The following is an 18081-nucleotide window of genomic DNA, read 5'->3' as shown; positions in this document are numbered from 1 at the left end:
GGATGGATACCAAATTCGATTTTCACCTCTCATCCCATGTAAGATTGAGTGAATTTCATCTAATGCTCTTTCCATAAGGGTTCTAGAACATTCCAACTAAATAACTATTGATTAATTAATATTCATCCCTTTTAATTAATTAAAACTATTTAATTAATTTCAAAATAGTTTTTCAAATGAGTTTCTAATTAATTATTAAACCATAATAATTAAAAAAATAATTTATTCTTTATTTATTCTAATCAATTTGGGTCATGAAGGCAACCCAAAAGGATCCTATTATTATTGGAAATAGTATCAATAGTTAATAACCTTTGACACTCTTTCCAACAGTCTCCCACTTGGACAAGTCGTCAACTATACGATGTCCAATACTTCTCCAATAATCAACAGAGAGTTAGCCATCCAATGCAACTACCGAACTCTGATCTAATCAAGATTCAACCCTTAGATAAATGATTAGTTATTTCTTTGTTTTATGATATTTGTATGAAACTGAGACATGGATAAGGGTTAATCTTAGTGTTCAAGATTATTTTTCCCGATATAGATTTGTGACGACTGTATCTGACTACCAAATTAAACACACCAATTTCAACCAAGGCTCGGCTAAGCACTTTAGACGTCAACACCAAATCATCGAGGGGCTCATAGATGTGACTTCTCTTGTTAAGGCAGAAGGAACAAATAAACTTCAACTAGATGTTAGGGTGCAAAGTTCTCCTTGGATGTGGCTTACCCTCTTGTGATGTGTAATGGGTTTATCCTTTCCTATAAATATAAATAGGAAGTGAGTGGCTCCCATTTAATGTAAGACCCATTTTGGAGTGATTAGACTAGTGAGAGAATTACCGCAAGACCCACTTTGTAATAGTTCTATAGATCTAATGAGAGCTTAAACATATTTTATCTACTCTTTGTGTTCTTCATGATTAATTGATTCACTTGATCTTTACATTTCCGCACATGTCATCATAATCTAACCCACTATAATTTGTATCAGAGTGGGTGTTCTTGAAGTTCTCAAGAATTTGATCCATGATGACAACATGATTTGGTGAATCTCAAATGGGTGTAAGTTCTTCATCTTTAAGAGAGTTTGTGTTCTATAAATCTAATTTAGTCCTTGATTTGATTCAGAATCCGATTTTCCCTTTCTAGAATACTTGTTAATTTCACTTTCTCTCTCTAGAAAGTTGGTTCATATTCACTTTCTCTCTCTAGGATTTTATTCATATTCACTTTCTCTCTCTAGAAACATTCAAGTTCTTGTGATCTTTTTTGTTAATTGATCAAAGATGGTGTATTTGCATTATGATTCTTGGATCGTGATGATTAAAGATGTCAAATACAAAGTCAATGAGAATAGATTTTATGGTTTATTGTTGAAAGGCGGGTTGATTACATGGGAAACTTTGATTTCTTATGGAGACAAGAAAGATGATCATGGAAAATTGATATTTCAACCTCTTGGTAAGATTGGAAGTTTGATTGAAATTCCCATGGATATGTTATCTTAGTGTGGTAATCAAAAGGAAGGAAAATAAAGAGAATTATTCAAAAAGGAATATGTTTCTCTTATTGAAGACCCTAATGATCTTCATGATCTCAAATTTGTTGAAGTTCAAGAAATAGGAATTAAATGTGAGTTTCATGAAGATGTGAAAGTTTTTTTGTTCAGTTGGAGTTCAAACCGATGATTCCTTGAGTTCTTGTGATTCGTTTGAAGGAATGGTGCCATATAGAAAGCCTTCAATCTAAGAAGTTCAGATGTATCAAACTCCAACAGATTTGATTCAAAGTTGAAAAGTTGAAGTTGTCAAGAATGATGTTGTTATTGAATTAAAAACTTCAAGACAAAAAGATGAAGAATAATAATAATAATAATAAGATGATGATGAAAAATAAGAACAATTAGGTTTCTAAACAAAATTCTTCAAATGTTGTCTTGAAGCCGAAGTCTATGAATCAAATTTGGGTTCTAAAGCAAGAATCATCAAATGTTGCAATAAATTCAAATTCTAAACCCAAAATTGTTGAAAATTCTCAAAAACATTATGAAGATGATGTTAGAATGTGAAATTTGGAGATTTTCTTGTTCCAACAAAAGAACTGAGATATTCCATAATCGATTCGAGTATTACAAATGAAAAAAAGAATTATCATGAAGGTTTCTCAAATTCTCAAATGGATTCTGAAAAATTCATGTTGAGATCGATACCTTGTTCTTGAAGATCCAATGATGAACGATTCTGGTTTTCTCAAAATCCGAATTTAATCTTTTTTTCAATTCGTGCTTTTCGTTTTTGATTTTTGATTGTTTTGATTCGTTGGATCTAATTTGTTTCAACCCCATTGATGATCCAATAATTTTTTTTAGATCAAGCCCAATCAAAACCAATTCTCGTTACTATTAATCTATATTGAGCCCAATCCATTTCTTCTTTCTTTTTCCTTTACTAATCGTCTACTTGATACACCTGGTTCACAAGTACATTTGATTTTTTCTTGTTCATTGATATATATATATATATATATATATATATATATATATATATATATATATATATATATATTAGATCATATCTTAATACTTTTAGCTATAATTATGTTTATTATAGAACAAAAGGTACTTAATATATTATATGTTGTTATGTAGCGTAAAACACATGCTCGGAAGACATATGGAAGCTGGAAGCAGGAAACTGCGAGATTAGGCAAGTCGAAGACACAAAAAGAATGTTGTTGGACAACTTCACCACTTGTCAGTATTTTGGCCATATATCATTACTCATAACTCTGATTGATGTGATTCACAATGATCTGAAAACTAGACACAATTTCGGACAACTTTTATATTTTGAAAAAATGTTGATTCTCGATAACCACGACATGGTGAATGGAATATTCACGATTCTTGACACTGACTTGGAGAATATAGGGTAAACTTGAGGACCACGACGTGGTGGCCCGATTTTAGGCAAGTGTATATATATATATATATCCAAACATTAGGACGAATTAGGGGACTTGGAGGTGACTTTCTGGAGAAGTATTGCGACAAAAACCCTTCTCAAAACCCTTTGGGTTCGATTTTGAAGGTAGGAAGTCGATTGAAGGAAGGATTCGCATCTACACATTTGGTTTGTGTAACGACCCAAAAATCAAGGGTAAAAATTTCATTTTTCAATACAGTCAATACACATATATCTTTTAAATCCAAGCTTTCCAAAACATTGCTAATTAAAAACATTTATCAGAGTTCATCCCAAAATCAAGTATTGCAGGAAACACGGGTCTGTGCGCTGCGATCAAGCCGGGCCCTTCCTTTCCAAACCGATGATACCTGAAACCATAAACAAAACTGTAAGCACGAAGCTTAGTGAGTTCCCCAGAGCATACCCCACATAATCCACATAATTCACATAACCGCATAAACCATATCAATCACATAAGCCTTGTGTAATAACATATAACGATGTCGTGGGCTCCTCCCGGGGTCTTATACCTACTTGCCATGGGCTCCCCCACATGGTCTTTACCTAAGAATGCCATGGGCTCCCCCTCATGGTCTTATATCCAACTGCCACGGGCTCCCCCCGAGGTCTTCCATGCAAATAACATAATAATCTACTAGCATATCATATATCACAAAAATATCTATCATACTACATAACTCATACATAAACATATAGGGATGTCATGGACTCCTTCTAGGGTCTTACTCCTATGTGTTATTGGCTCCCTCACATGTTATTAACTACTCGCCATGGGTTCCCCCGCATGGTCTTTACCTAGCAATGCCATAGGCTCTTCCTCATGGTCTTATATCTAACTGGCATGGGTTGCCCCCGGGGTCTTCACATATCCAGTCAGTAAGTACTAGCACATTCTCATACACATGCATACCAGACATATCAGTAGTGAGTCCACAATAAAAACTACAACTAACTAAATGGACCGACCTTGGTGCCTTCGACCCATTGGTATGGTGAGGAGACTCACCTCGAATGCAGAAGCTTCCCGAATGAAATTATTAGTTGCTGCCCTGTCCACTTCCCGAGTTGTCAATACCGAAATATCACCCAATTCACAATTGTGTCTCAATCCAAGATCCCTAATCCATACTTGGGGTAAAATGACCGTTTTGACCTTGGCCCAACAAGATTCATAACTGAAGCCCAATAACTTATTCCCAATCCAAACATACCTCCTTAACTGGTCCAACGATACACAAATCCAAATAACAGCCCAAACCCGAAATAGCCCACAAAGCTCAATAAGGCCCAATCCATCATGAACCCAACCTAAGAAGGCCCAATATCCAAAAAGGCCTGAAATACTGAATGATCAACCCGAGTCAACACCTGGTCAAAGTCAAAGTCAACGCTCCGAGTTGACCCAACTCGTTGAGTTGTACCTTAACCCGTCGAGTTCCCCTTAAGGACAGAATCGCGATGTCTCGACCCAACTCGTCGAGTTTCCCGGCTACTCGACGAGTTTGCCCTTTTCATCAGAATCGGGATAATCACATACCAACTCGTCGAGTTCACTTATGAACTCGTCGAGTTCTCCAGTATGCCAAACCCACTTAACGTATTAAGTCATTTCTCTTGAATCCAAGGACTCCAAACCTCAGATCTCTTCCACATTGATGTCTAGAAGGGTAAAGTTTCCAACTTTACCCTCAAGAACCACTCATTAAGCTTCAAACTCAAACCCTAGGTTCCTTAAAGAGGATCTTGACCGATTAAGCCCTTAAATTCCCACTACAACGTCCCAAAACACAGATCCGAGGTGCTAAGGTGGTTTAATCACGTAAAGTTTCCAACTTTACATCCATGCATGCTTGTAACACTCTCTAAGCTCCATTTTTGGCGTTATAATGGACATACTTAATGAATGGGACATGGAGGCTATTAAAGTTTTCAACTTTAAGCCTCTAGAGGTCATGTAGGGGCCAGATCTACATCCTCAACCCCTTGAAACTTCTCTTCTTTGGATACACAAGACAAAGTCCCAAAACCAAACCAAAACTACAAGAAATGAGATCTACTAAACTACAAGTCAAGGTGACGACTTTATACCTCAAAGATGCCGCCATTGGTGAAGAGTTTATGGATCTATTAGCTCCTTCTTGTATCTCCAAGCTTTCTTTCATTCTAAGTGGATTCAAACACACACAACACCCTCAAAATGGCTCACAATCACTCAAAAGTGCCTTAGGGTTTCGAGGTTAGGGTTTAGGATAGTGGAGGCTGGAAATGAGGCTAACTTCTGAGGTTTAAGTTGCTTAAATAGGGCACAAAATCCCGGAATTAGGGTTTCCCAAACCCAGTCCAACTCGTCGAGTTGGTCCTCCACAATTCGTCGAGTTGGTTTTCAAATCCCCGCGTACCAACATAATCCTACTCGTCGAGTTGCCCCCCTCTAACTCGACGAGTTGACTTCTTAATCAGCAAATATTTTTCTGTAATTAGCCTTCTACATTTCGGGTGTTACAACTCTCCCCCACTTAAACTAGACTTCGTCCTCGAAGTCTGCTACAATCACCTTCTCCGGATACTAATCACGCGTCATGCCCCCGACTTCCTCTATCCACTTATTACTCCGGTTGATGTTTCCCACTGCACCTTCACTAACCCGGCTACCTTATGTCTTCAAGATCCTCATTTTATGCTATATCTTCCACTACTTCCTTTCCTGATTCAGGCGTTCTTTATCCTGGATATCGGCCAAGGTACCACACAGAATCGCTGTCCAAACACTTACGTGCCTGAGACATAGTAAGTACTATGAATCAGTCTGAAACTCCATTATAAACCTACACAATGCGTCACCTTGCCCAACCGGGCCAGATCCTGACAGGATCACTATACCGGGCCTTCAGCCCTGCTTCCCGAATCGGGGTGTTTCTCTTAAAGGTGAAGCCTTGAGAGCACTTCTATCTTGAAAAAACTTAAGTATTCCACCCTTACCGCAAATTGACAACCCGTTCGGAACCCAACGAATACCGGCACCCGACATCCCGAGGGATACATCGTCATCCTGAGCTTCCGATCGCCTTCCCAAGACAACTGATCCCAACCCAACCAAACTCTCTCTAATCCCGGCGAGGGGTAAATCCTTCGTATCCTGCAGGAAACTACTCCTGCATCCCCGGATCCTAAGACCTCACATTGGTCTGACTCTTTGACAGACCGCTTGCGCTGAAACAATACCATCAATTTCTTCTAGGAATGACTGATCGAAAAACACCTCCAGTACTGATTATCTCAGTGTTACTAATTGAATGAATTTTCTTACCATAACCAGATGCAGAACGCCCGCATCCGAAATACCGGATTCCTGCCCGGTTACTGAGCCAACAAGCAACCTTGAATTCGCCCCATGCGAACTCCGAAGGGTACCTCATCTAACAATAACTGCCCTTTATACTGCCACTCGTGGCTCCTTCAATCCTTTTTATCCCTCCGATCGTGATAGGCTGACAACCTATCGCCACTGAATCTGACGTAAAAGGGTAATGCTACCCGAATAACTATAGTCTTACGTCATGCCCGGTCTCTATCGACCTATCGTTTCCTAATTCAATTTATGTTATGACCTACTCACAACCTGGCGAACTGGCCCACCCTGCCCTAAGTCATCTGAACGAATCCAAGAATATCACGGCTACCCTGCAATCTTTCTGCACCTCCCACACTATATGACCGATTGTGAATGCTATGGCTCCCCCGCACTCTTACGACACTTTCCACACTATCTGGCTAGTGAATGCTACGACTCCCCCGCAGTCTTGCAACACTTTCCACACTATCTGGCTACTAGTGAATGCTACGGCTCCCCCGTAGTCTTACAGCACCTTCACCCCAACTGGCCATTAGTGAATGTTACAGCTCCCCCGTAGTCTTACAACACTTTCACCCTAACCGGCCATTAGTGAATGCTACGGCTCCCCCGCAGTCTTACTCATGGGTTTTAGTATACTACAACATCCTATGGTGCACATACAACCCTAAATACATTGGATCTATGTTTTTACTAATTATACATGCAAATGGTTTCCACGGTATTAAACCTATAACTAGCATACAAATGACATAAACAATACAAGATACTAGTTAGGATAACATACCTTTTTTGTTGTAGCTTGATTCCATGGTGCTTAAGAGCCTAGTGCCCCAAGTGTGACACCTCAAATGGTTCACACAACACCAACAACATCTTGGATTAACTTGAGAGAAAAGCCCTTATTCTCAAAATCGGCTAGCCCTCTCATATGAAAACCTTAAGGCCGATTTGTTGAGCTATGGGGTCTTTATATATTGTGGCTATTAGGGTTACACCATGTAACTCATGTCTTTCCATATTCTTCATGCTCCATGGGTTAAAACCTCCATGGAGTATCCATGGGTTACTCTATGGATTTAGCCCAACATGAAGAGATATGGATCATAAGCCCACATATATAAGAATGAATGATTTACACAATCAATCCCCATATATTTAATTAGTGTCTTCTGATCACATAATTAATTCCAAATTAATTGTTGATCAATACTAATTAAATAATATGATTTCATATTAATATATTAGAACTTATAATATATTAATAAATCATTAATATCCTTTTCTCACAAAAGTCTATCCAAATCGTTCCGATGCCATGCAACCCAAATGGACCATGCCAAATCGGGTCAAGTACATACCAATTATAGTTATGGACTTAGACACTAATCCAACAGTCTCCCACTTGGATAAGTCTAAAACTATTATTGCAACTATGACTCCAAAACTCGACTAGCAATCGTAGCTCTTAAAAGCTGCTGTCGAACTCTAAACAAATCAATGACGCGTCCATTAGATAAGAGATCATATATTCCTCCATTCTAGATATCATATGGACCGAGACATGGATTATAATCATTCTCTCTGTCCATCTGTTGTTTCCCGATTTTCGATTTATGACGACTAACTAATTGAACAAATCAAATCAGTATAGGCCCGACCAAGCACTTACGTTTGTCATCACCAAATCATCGAGGGGCCCACATATATCGCTTTTATCCCTCCAAGGGTAAAAGGAATGGATAAACTTCGACTCATATGCTTGCTCTATATACTTATCAAATCACACACAAAAATGTGTTTTATAACACCAAGTTACTGGTGCGTTTTCACATAACCAATGTGTAACCGACTTGTAGACTGCAACTCATATATCTTGGTTTGAAGAATATAATATATTATCGTCTCATGATCACTCGTGATAAAATCCATGAAGTGAGTCAAATGAGCGTGGGTTTAATCCAATACTCGAATCTCATTCCAGGAGCACTCATGAATGTTGTAGCAACTCTTGCTATGTCCAACACCTTAGACATCTGCAAGCCAACTTCATGACAGTCTTGATTCATATCTACTTCCAACATATGACTGACTGTGGAGAATTTGAATAACCTAGTTATTCGGAAAGTCAAAACATGTAAAGTGAAACACAATAATAATACTAATCCTTTATTGCCCCAAGCACCGTTGAGAGTAAATAAAACACATTTTATTTAAACACCATATTGATTACTCATTATTCATTGTATCATGTTTCGAATAATCAACTTCATACTTGAATCAAAACAATAGTCATGCCATGCTCCAAGCATGCACACTATGTTTGTCCAAACGATAGTTATGCCATACTCCAAGTATGCACACTATGTTTGTCTATGAGCCTTACTTTGTGAAATAGACCAATTGAACATGTTTCCAATGATGCTCATTTCACAATCCAAAATCCTTACTGCAAATGTAAGAATACAAGATTCTTTGCCATTTACTGAAGTCTGTTAGATTCTAAACTTATATGCATTGGTCCTCTAGTAATGACTATGCACAAAAGTCACAATGACTTGGCAAAAGACATTTACAAAGTATTCCAATGGAGAGCAATTCCATGGAAACGAAGTCTCACATTCAATGTACATTCCTTTGAACATCCTTCCTGCATTAAGTTTTCCAATCTTACACAGATTTAATGAATAACTTCCACTTATGGAAACATTTCCATATTCCATTTTGACTATCACTTCTGAACAAGAGTTGCCTCCTTTCAAAATATGTCAATACGGTCCTTCCAAAATTAACACTATACTTCCAATTGTCCATGAGCAACCAATCTTTGGTAAACCTCAGATTGTCCTCGACAATTGCTTAATCATTTTAATCATATCCAGTTCTAGTCCTTTTTCCCTCTTAATGCCCTAGGCATTTGGAAAATTTAGAACGGATGAATATTATAGCACATGTAATCGATCCTATACCCGAAGCATATGGGACACGATTGATGATGTCTCACATAAAGACATGATCCTAGATCAGTCTTTTGCTACAATATTTTTTATTTGCCATGTTTTCAAAATACGACTATGAAGAGGGATGCCGTAATCATAATCGAATTTTGAGAACGCAATAAATATAGAATTTCCTTACGTTGAACCATTCCAACATAAAATTCATATATATATATATATATATATATATATATATATATATATATATATATATATATATATATATATATATATATATATATATATATCCTTGACTAAAGATGATTAAAATCTGAATCTAACCTTTTAGAATTGAAATGAAGTATAATTTCCTCTCCCTTAATTATAGTAAAACAACTTTTCAAACCCTGCAAAGCACATTTTGCAAATTGAAACTTTTGATTTCTATAATTAACATTGCTAACTCGCAACACCTAACATAATAATCATGCTCCCACTAACATGATAATTATTAGCATAACACTTATGCTCCCACTAGCTTTGAAATGTCTCCAGAAATCAGTTGGACTTGCAGAAATCAATACTTTATTGACTTTCTTACCAAAGTTCAGATTTCCGATACGAGATGCTTTGATAAGACTTTATCAAAATCATACACCTTTTCTTAGACAGCTCACATGTGTGTCTAAACAATTTTTAAAACTATAAAAAGGGATGTCGTAATCATAGTCTCAATTGTTTAGACCTTTGTCATTTCTCACAAGTCCATGTTAGTGTGCCGTTTAACCACACACGCTCCACTAACGACTTTGAGAATCCAAACATCACAATTTCTATCTACTTAAAATCTACTTAGTGAAAGCGTTTCCTCACCATCATTTTCATGAATCGAAGAGAAACCTTATGACACTTAGATTTCTATGGTGTTTGTGTTCCTATCCATGTGAACATGTCATAACTGCAAGAGGAGGCTAGTGACAAATCCAAACTCATATGGATTGAACTTGTTTCAATCTTAACTTCTTGCCACTTGGTAGCACAAAGGCCTACCATTGCTTCCAGGTAGTTATGCAAACAACTGAGAACTCATAGAACTCACATGTATAGTCAACTTTAACTGGAATGGGCACAGAAACAAGAATATGTCAACACGATAGGTTACAAAACTCAAGTCGTGTGCTAGTGATAAACAACAGGTTTTATTCTTGATTAGTTCTAGAAACTTTTTCAAGATCTTTTAAGACTCCCACTGACCTCTTGACATATAAGATTCTCTTGTCAAGAACTATTCCTTGAAAAAAGAAATATTCAAGAGTTAGTGCTGATACTTATCAAGATAAACACTTCACACAATTGGTTTTAGTTGGTCTTTGTTTTTTCCAAAACATCACAACTCACCAATTTCAAATGTACAAGAGTAGAAAACATCTTACTCTACATTTGACAAGTGTTTTAAACCTTCTTAAGATTATGTCACTCAAGTCACAATCTTGGAGTATGACTCTAAGAATTGTTTTGGAACGAAGTATGACTTATCTTTTTGATTTAACCAATTCAACAATTCACGATTCCTCTTCTTAGTCAAACAAATGCACTAAGATGTCCTTTAGAGAATCAATTGTGATATGGTTTCATAACCACTAAGATAATCATAAAACAAGATAATCAAATACTCTCCCATCTTTTCAGATTGGAGAAACTTTTATCTTACTATCTAATTTGATTCTTCTTATTCGTTCTGCCTTACATTGAAACTTTTCCAATGTTTCAGAGTTACACTTAAACTTGTAAGCACAACCATATTTACTAAGCTTCAGTAAATCATGACGAATAGTCTTATCGTTCTCTGTGGTGGACCTGACCATTGTACACGCAAGTGTACCCGATCCCCTAATCCTTCACTTGACTCACATATACATGTGATCAAGGAATTAGTCTTAATTTCCCAAAGATGAAAATTCTCATTCATCATACAATACAAGTTGCATGATTCCAAGTTTCTATCCAACTGAAACTTGGGTGATGAGAATCTTTCCTTATTTGGTAAATTATGACACTACCACAAACGAAAGAATCAAATCCATTTTCCAATATTGCTATCAATGGAATCATATAAACAACAATTTTTCACAAACGCCATTGTACGGATATTTAAAATAAATAAAAATAAAACCTTTTCTTTTATTTTAAAACATGCGGAAAAAAACTTATCCTTACAATGTAAATGCATCTGAAAACAATGTTGTTATTTATTCCTAGGCAACCTATCACAACTCTTAAGCAACAACTCAAAATTCTGATCACCGAACCATACGATCGAAATCTATCTTCGCGATCAGAATCAGGATATTCTTCCTTTAAGCTTCCTTTCTTTTCTTTGATTATCATAACATCAAAATTCGACCTAGTCACATCATGTAATAAGAATCACAAAATAGGAACTTAATAGAGTTAGATAGTGGACTTTACCCGAAGTAGAGTCATACATTCTGACTTTACAATCCTTATGATTCTTCAGGTAAGTAGGGTAGCTTCGCAACCAATGTCCCTTCCTTTAGCAATAGAAACATATGGACTCTTTGGTAATGGTACATGGGATTATCTCAGACTTAGCCTTTCTCTTTACAATTTGGTCAACCAGGTTGACTATGGCCGATCCCTTTCCATTGGGAAGAGAAAGCTTTTCTAGATTTCCAATGTTACCGTTGTCAATGTCCATGGAAGTTTGGGAAGTCGATCTTCCAATCAAATTTGCTTTACCAGTGCTCCAAATCATTGCTGATTCAGCAGCATCAAGCAAAGAGGTAAGATCATTAAGGGTCATGTCATGGTCTGTCATATAGTAGTCCCAAAGGAACTCACTATATGACTTAGGAAGTGATTGAAGAACCTAGTCAACGACCAACTTCCTCAAGACTTTGACACCCAACTCTCCCGGCCTGTCTATATATGACTTCATCTCCAAGATATGAGCACACACAGACTTTTCCTGCCAATAGGGCTTGAGTGACCTTAAACTTGTGGGTTAGGGAGAATAATTGGAGGAGGTGGAGGAAGTGAAGTATGATTTCCATGATCCAACCACGGGACATCATCTTCATTAGGAAAGCTTGTTTCAAGAGATTTGGGAAGGTCATAGTTGTTTGAACCAGACATCTACAATGGGAGAAATTCAAGTTAGTTGATTTAAAGTCCTTAATATAACACCCAATATGAATTATTAAGGCTAGGACCCAACACAACATTTTATAACTTGGAAGAGGGATGCCGTAATCAAAGCTATAAAATATTTGAAGGTAGGCGAATGACGATTCACCAATTTCCACCATGAAAAACGAAATAGGAATTAGGTTTTAATTGGTTTGAAACTCCTAGATCTTTTGAGATTCATTGAACTTTTCAATGGCATGTTTAAATCTCGATTATGCCCTCTCAAGTTTCTGACTGGGATGTCGAGGATCACAAACAAGGTGTGAATAACCATGCAAATATACTTGGTACCCTTAATATTTATCACCTAATCGATGTGTCGGTTAACCACACGCGCTCCACCGATCTATGATAAACCTTAAGCCACCCTTTGACAACCTTGTTAAATCCAAGTTAGTGTGCCAGTTAACCACACACGCTCCACTAACGACTTAAGCAAGGTACAAAGTGTAATTTCATGGGTTAGCACCAAATTCACATTTTCCTAAGTAACTAAGATCGGGAATTTATAAGTGTTTAGTTGCTTAGTATTTATCATTATACTTTTAATGAAGGGAGAATTAACGTCCTGTCAAACCCGTTCGGCTAACGACCCTCCACCAGTCAAGGAAGCCGTGGGTGAGAGTGGAGACCCATTAAACTGTCATTTTATAGGCTGTAACCTTATACCCCCATTATAGACCGACTTCGTGAGTGAGGCCTACTAACAGTAAGACTGACTTTGTTATTATACATATATATATATATATATATATAAATATTAAACCTATAATATTATAATAGTATAAGGGTTGAATTTTAACTTTTAAAATTCTAAGGGTTTAAAGGGTTTAATTTGGAATTATAGTATTCATGGGGGAAACTTTACAAATTCCAAAACTTGAGGGCAAGTTTTGAACAATTCAAAAACTTTTGGTTTCCATAACTTATGAGTTTAATATGATTTTTATGAAAAACTTTTCAAGTTCCATAACTTGAGGACAAGTTATGGAAGACATAAAAAAACATTTTATGATGACATTAAAATTAGAGACTCTTCCATTTTCATAACCTATGACTTTTAATGACACTTTAAAAGGAAAAACTCTTCATTTTCCATAACTTGAGGACAAGTTATGGAGTTCATAAAAACCATAAAGATCAAATTACCAATTAACACAATAATCAAGAATTTTTCTATGAATAAGATCAAACTCATAAGTGAAGATAATTCATATCAACAATTTTCAAGAACTTAGCTAATCACATAAACTAAAACAAGTCTTGAAACTTTGAAAATTATCCTTTATTTGAATGAGAATAAACATTACCATAACATCAAAATCAAATTTTATGAAAAAAAAACACTTTGTGGTAATGATTCTAATCCAAAACAGGCCAAAAAACTAATTTTTTTTCACTAAACAGTCACCACCTCATGGTAAATTCTACCACCTCGTGGTGAACTGGCAGATTCCAAAAAAAAAACGATTTTTCTTGCAAATAGCATCAAGTATAATTGAAAACAACCCATCTCTCAGATACCACTGATGGGTTTTAGTATACTACAACATCCTATGGTGCACATACAACCCTAAATACCTTGGATCTATGTTTTCACTAATTATACATGCAAATGGTTTCCAAGGTATTAAACCTATAACTAGCATACAATTGACATAAACAATAGAAGATACTAGTTAGGATAACATACCTTTTTGTTGTAGCTTGATTCCATGGAGCTTAAGAGCCTAGTGCCCCAAGTGTGACACCTTAAATGGTTCACACAACACCAACAACAACTTGGAATAACTTGAGAAAAAAGTCCTTATGCTTAAAATCGGATAGCCCTCTCATATGAAAACCTTAGGGCCGATTTCTTGAGTTATGGGGTCTTTATATATTGTGGCTATTTGGGTTTCACCATGTAACTCATGTATTTCCATATTCTTCATGCTCCATGGGTTAAACCTCCATTGAGTATCCATGAGTTACTCCATGGATTTAGCCCAACATGAAGATATATGGATCATAAGCCCACATATATAAGAATGAATGATTTACACAATCAATCCCCATATATTTAATTAGTGTCTTTTGATCACAGAATTAATTCCAAATTAATTCTTGATCAATACTAATTAAATAATATGATTTCATATTAATATATTAGAACTTATAATATATTAATAAATCATAAATATCCTTTTCTCACAAAAGTCTATCCAAATCGTTCCGATGCCATGAAACCCAAATGGACCATGCCAAATCGGGTCAAGTACATACCAATTATAGTTATGGGCTTAGACACTAATCCAATACTTACAACACTTTCGCCCTAGCAGAACCGCAACCCAATGACTTACCCCTAATTTATCAATTCGAAACGCACAAGTCGAGCACACACTCGACCAAACACCCATAATGACCTCAATTCATGACTGGAACCCCAACCTGATTTCCCCAAAGCCTGCTATCTGACGTCAAGAAGACGCGATCCAAATGTTGGGGAGTCACCCGAACTCCCATCCCGCAACATCTTATATTCAGTCAGCCCCTAAGGCCGCCTTCCCTCCCCCGATGAGGATGTGAAACGCACCCTAGTTTCATACTCGCTTCTGTCCTGAATATCAGAACTGTTCTCCCCCACTTAGATTCAACTAAGTTCGCTCGGCACATGAAAATTGAAGGATTCCCAATCCTTCTTTCGATCCAATGATCAATCTGTTGACGACTGGTGCCTACCAAAACTAGTAACAACACAATTCCTGAAAACCAGCTAACACTTCTTAAATTCCAACAATGCCAATGACTCCAGATGCTCAAACTGATATCACACTCAGATCTAAAAGTCCAAAGCTTGGATGATCTAATCAAATCTTCAGCAACAACACTCTCTTCCTTCGGCAACCCCGAAAACCCTTCCAAGCATAATTACTAAGGCTACTGAGTCCTAGTCATAATTCCCTCGTACAAGCCCTTGAACCAACCCCGACTACACCTAAGATGACATTCGAACACTGGAAAATCAGTACGTATAGGAGACGACCTCGTATTACTCTACCAAAGATTAACGATATGCAGATGGCATATAACTCCTCTTGAATATATAACTCAACCACAAACATAGATAACACCTCAAGGATACGCTTATGCAAGATAACAGCAACAAAATACAGGTAAAGCTAGAAAGAAAGCAAAAATGTACATACCCCATACCCTCGCCTGCTGAAGTTCCGATCTCCCCTGTCTGATACTGTGAAATGTGGCCCATCTCTGCTGGGGCTCCTGTCCCACCCTCTCGTCCGTCAGTGATCCTCACAATAGTTGGAGTAGGAGCACTCCCCGCTCCTTACCTGGTCATCATCCAATCAACCGTCTTGCAGCCCACCTAATCGCAGCGAAAACATAACGGGCTTGCCCCCTGTGGGCAATCCCTGCTGACATGACCAACCTTGCCACACTTGTAGCAGCCCAAACCCCTGGAACGACAAACTCCATCGTACGGTTCCCCGCACGTACTGCACGGGCTTGAGTCCTGTCATCCCCTTAGACTTCGTTCAGAAGTCTTGGGTCTCCTTCCGGGACCCTCCACTAACTGTACCTAAACTGAACCACTCTTCCCGAGGTGCTCCAAATCGATCTCCCACCCTCAGGCTCTGGGATTCATACCATCCAGGGTCTGGCACCCTGACACACTCACAATCTCGCTTGTCAACGACTGAACTGTAATAGTTGGAGCAACCTCTACTCTAAACCAGGCTACAAACTATCCCCGAGACATAGTCTCCAATCCCAAAAGTGCCATAGATCGCACAATCAATCCTTGCCGTCTGATAGAAGAGATCCAAGGTGACTCAAAATCATGGCAGTCCTTCCACTAACTGGCTCACCATTAAAGTCGGTACCAAACCCTGGTCCTTCCCCTTGCGTGCTCCTCTTCAACCTGCAAGACAGCTATTCCCACGATCCGAGTATAATCAGAAACTCTCCTTCCTTAAGCTTCTTAGATTCTCCAATACGCTCACCGATTCAAGTAAGGATCCTGTGCTTTTAGTAGTACGGGCCCAATACTACCTTCTACACCTATCCATACTTTCCTCAGCAATCCTCCTAAATCCTCTAAGTCACCTACTCCACTGATGCACCAAATATCTGCTAAACAGCAACACGATACCCACCGAAGCAGCTCCTAGGCTCCCCCTCGGTTCCCAACCTCACTGAACCGCCCCACTAAACTCACTGGAGCAGATCCTAGGCTTTCCTAGGTTCCCAATCTCACCCTGCCATCAGCTTCCGAAGAACTCCCCATGATGCCAACCATACACCTCCTGGATATCGTCATATCCACTTAGTAGTAGACTCCCATCATTCAAGAGTTCCACAATGCACAAAGCAAGCATTATTCGTGCAGTGACTCTCCAAACCATGAAATTATCATAGAACATTCAGCCCACATACCACAAATCATGCTATCCATATCCATCCATCCTCACTGTCGGTTGCGTTATGCATGCAAATTATACACAGAACATGATCTAATAGACTGTCGAATAATAGACTCTACCCTAGGACCACAACCATATAAGGAACAGGAAACAAGGCCAAATCATTTATTCTAAGGCTATAAGATCCTAACCGTATATAATTTTCAAAGCATACACTTAGCATTTACCAATACCAATAATCATTCTCATTCTAGCATGGCATCCAGTATCCCCAAGACTACATGCATCACATATCAGGCCAATCTATTGCTGACTACTCAGCACTAGCATGCAAGTCTACCAGCTCATGCAACATATAAATGCATCTCTCCTAGCCTTAACTAGCATGCGATACACAGATTCATAAATCAAGTCATAACAGATAGCATATATGGATATTTTGGGAAAACTTACTTGAGCTCGGCGGATTGCATGCATCACACCTTTTTCTTATCTTAGAAAGTTCCTTTTCTCAAAATATTTTCTATTGAAAACGTTACCAAATCCTCAGTTTGAGTTCAAACACACTCAAGAGTATGTCTGAATCCCTCAAACCAAGGCTCTGATACCAACTTGTAACGACCCAAAAATCAAGGGTAAAAAATTCAGTTTTCAAAACAGTCAAAACACATATATCTTTTAAATCCAAGCTTTCCAAAACATTGCTAATTAAAAACATTTATTAGAGTTCATCCCAAAATCAAATATTGTGGAAAACACGGGTCTCTGCGTGGCGATCAAGTCGGGCCCTTCCTTTCCAATCCGATGATACCTAAAACCATAAACAAAACTGTAAGCACGAAGCTTAGTGATTTCCCCAGAGCATACCCCACATAATCCACATAAATCCACATAACCGCATAAACAATATCAATCACATAAGCCTTGCGTATGAACATATAAGGATGTTGTGGGCTCCTCCTAGGGTCTTATACCTACTTGCCATGGGCTCCCCCATATGATCTTTACCTAGGAATGCCATGGCCTCCCCCTCATGGTCTTATATCCAACTGCCACGAGCTCCCCCGTGGTTTTCCATGCAAATAACATAATAACCTACTAGCATATCATATATCACAAAAATAACTATCCCACTACGGAACTCATACATAAAC

Source organism: Lactuca virosa, chromosome 4 (assembly GCF_052849685.1).
Source record: "Lactuca virosa cultivar CGN04683 chromosome 4, Lactuca_virosa_CGN04683_v6, whole genome shotgun sequence".
In the NCBI taxonomy this organism is placed as follows: Eukaryota; Viridiplantae; Streptophyta; class Magnoliopsida; order Asterales; family Asteraceae; genus Lactuca; species Lactuca virosa.
Note: the sequence above shows the minus strand (reverse complement) of the source record.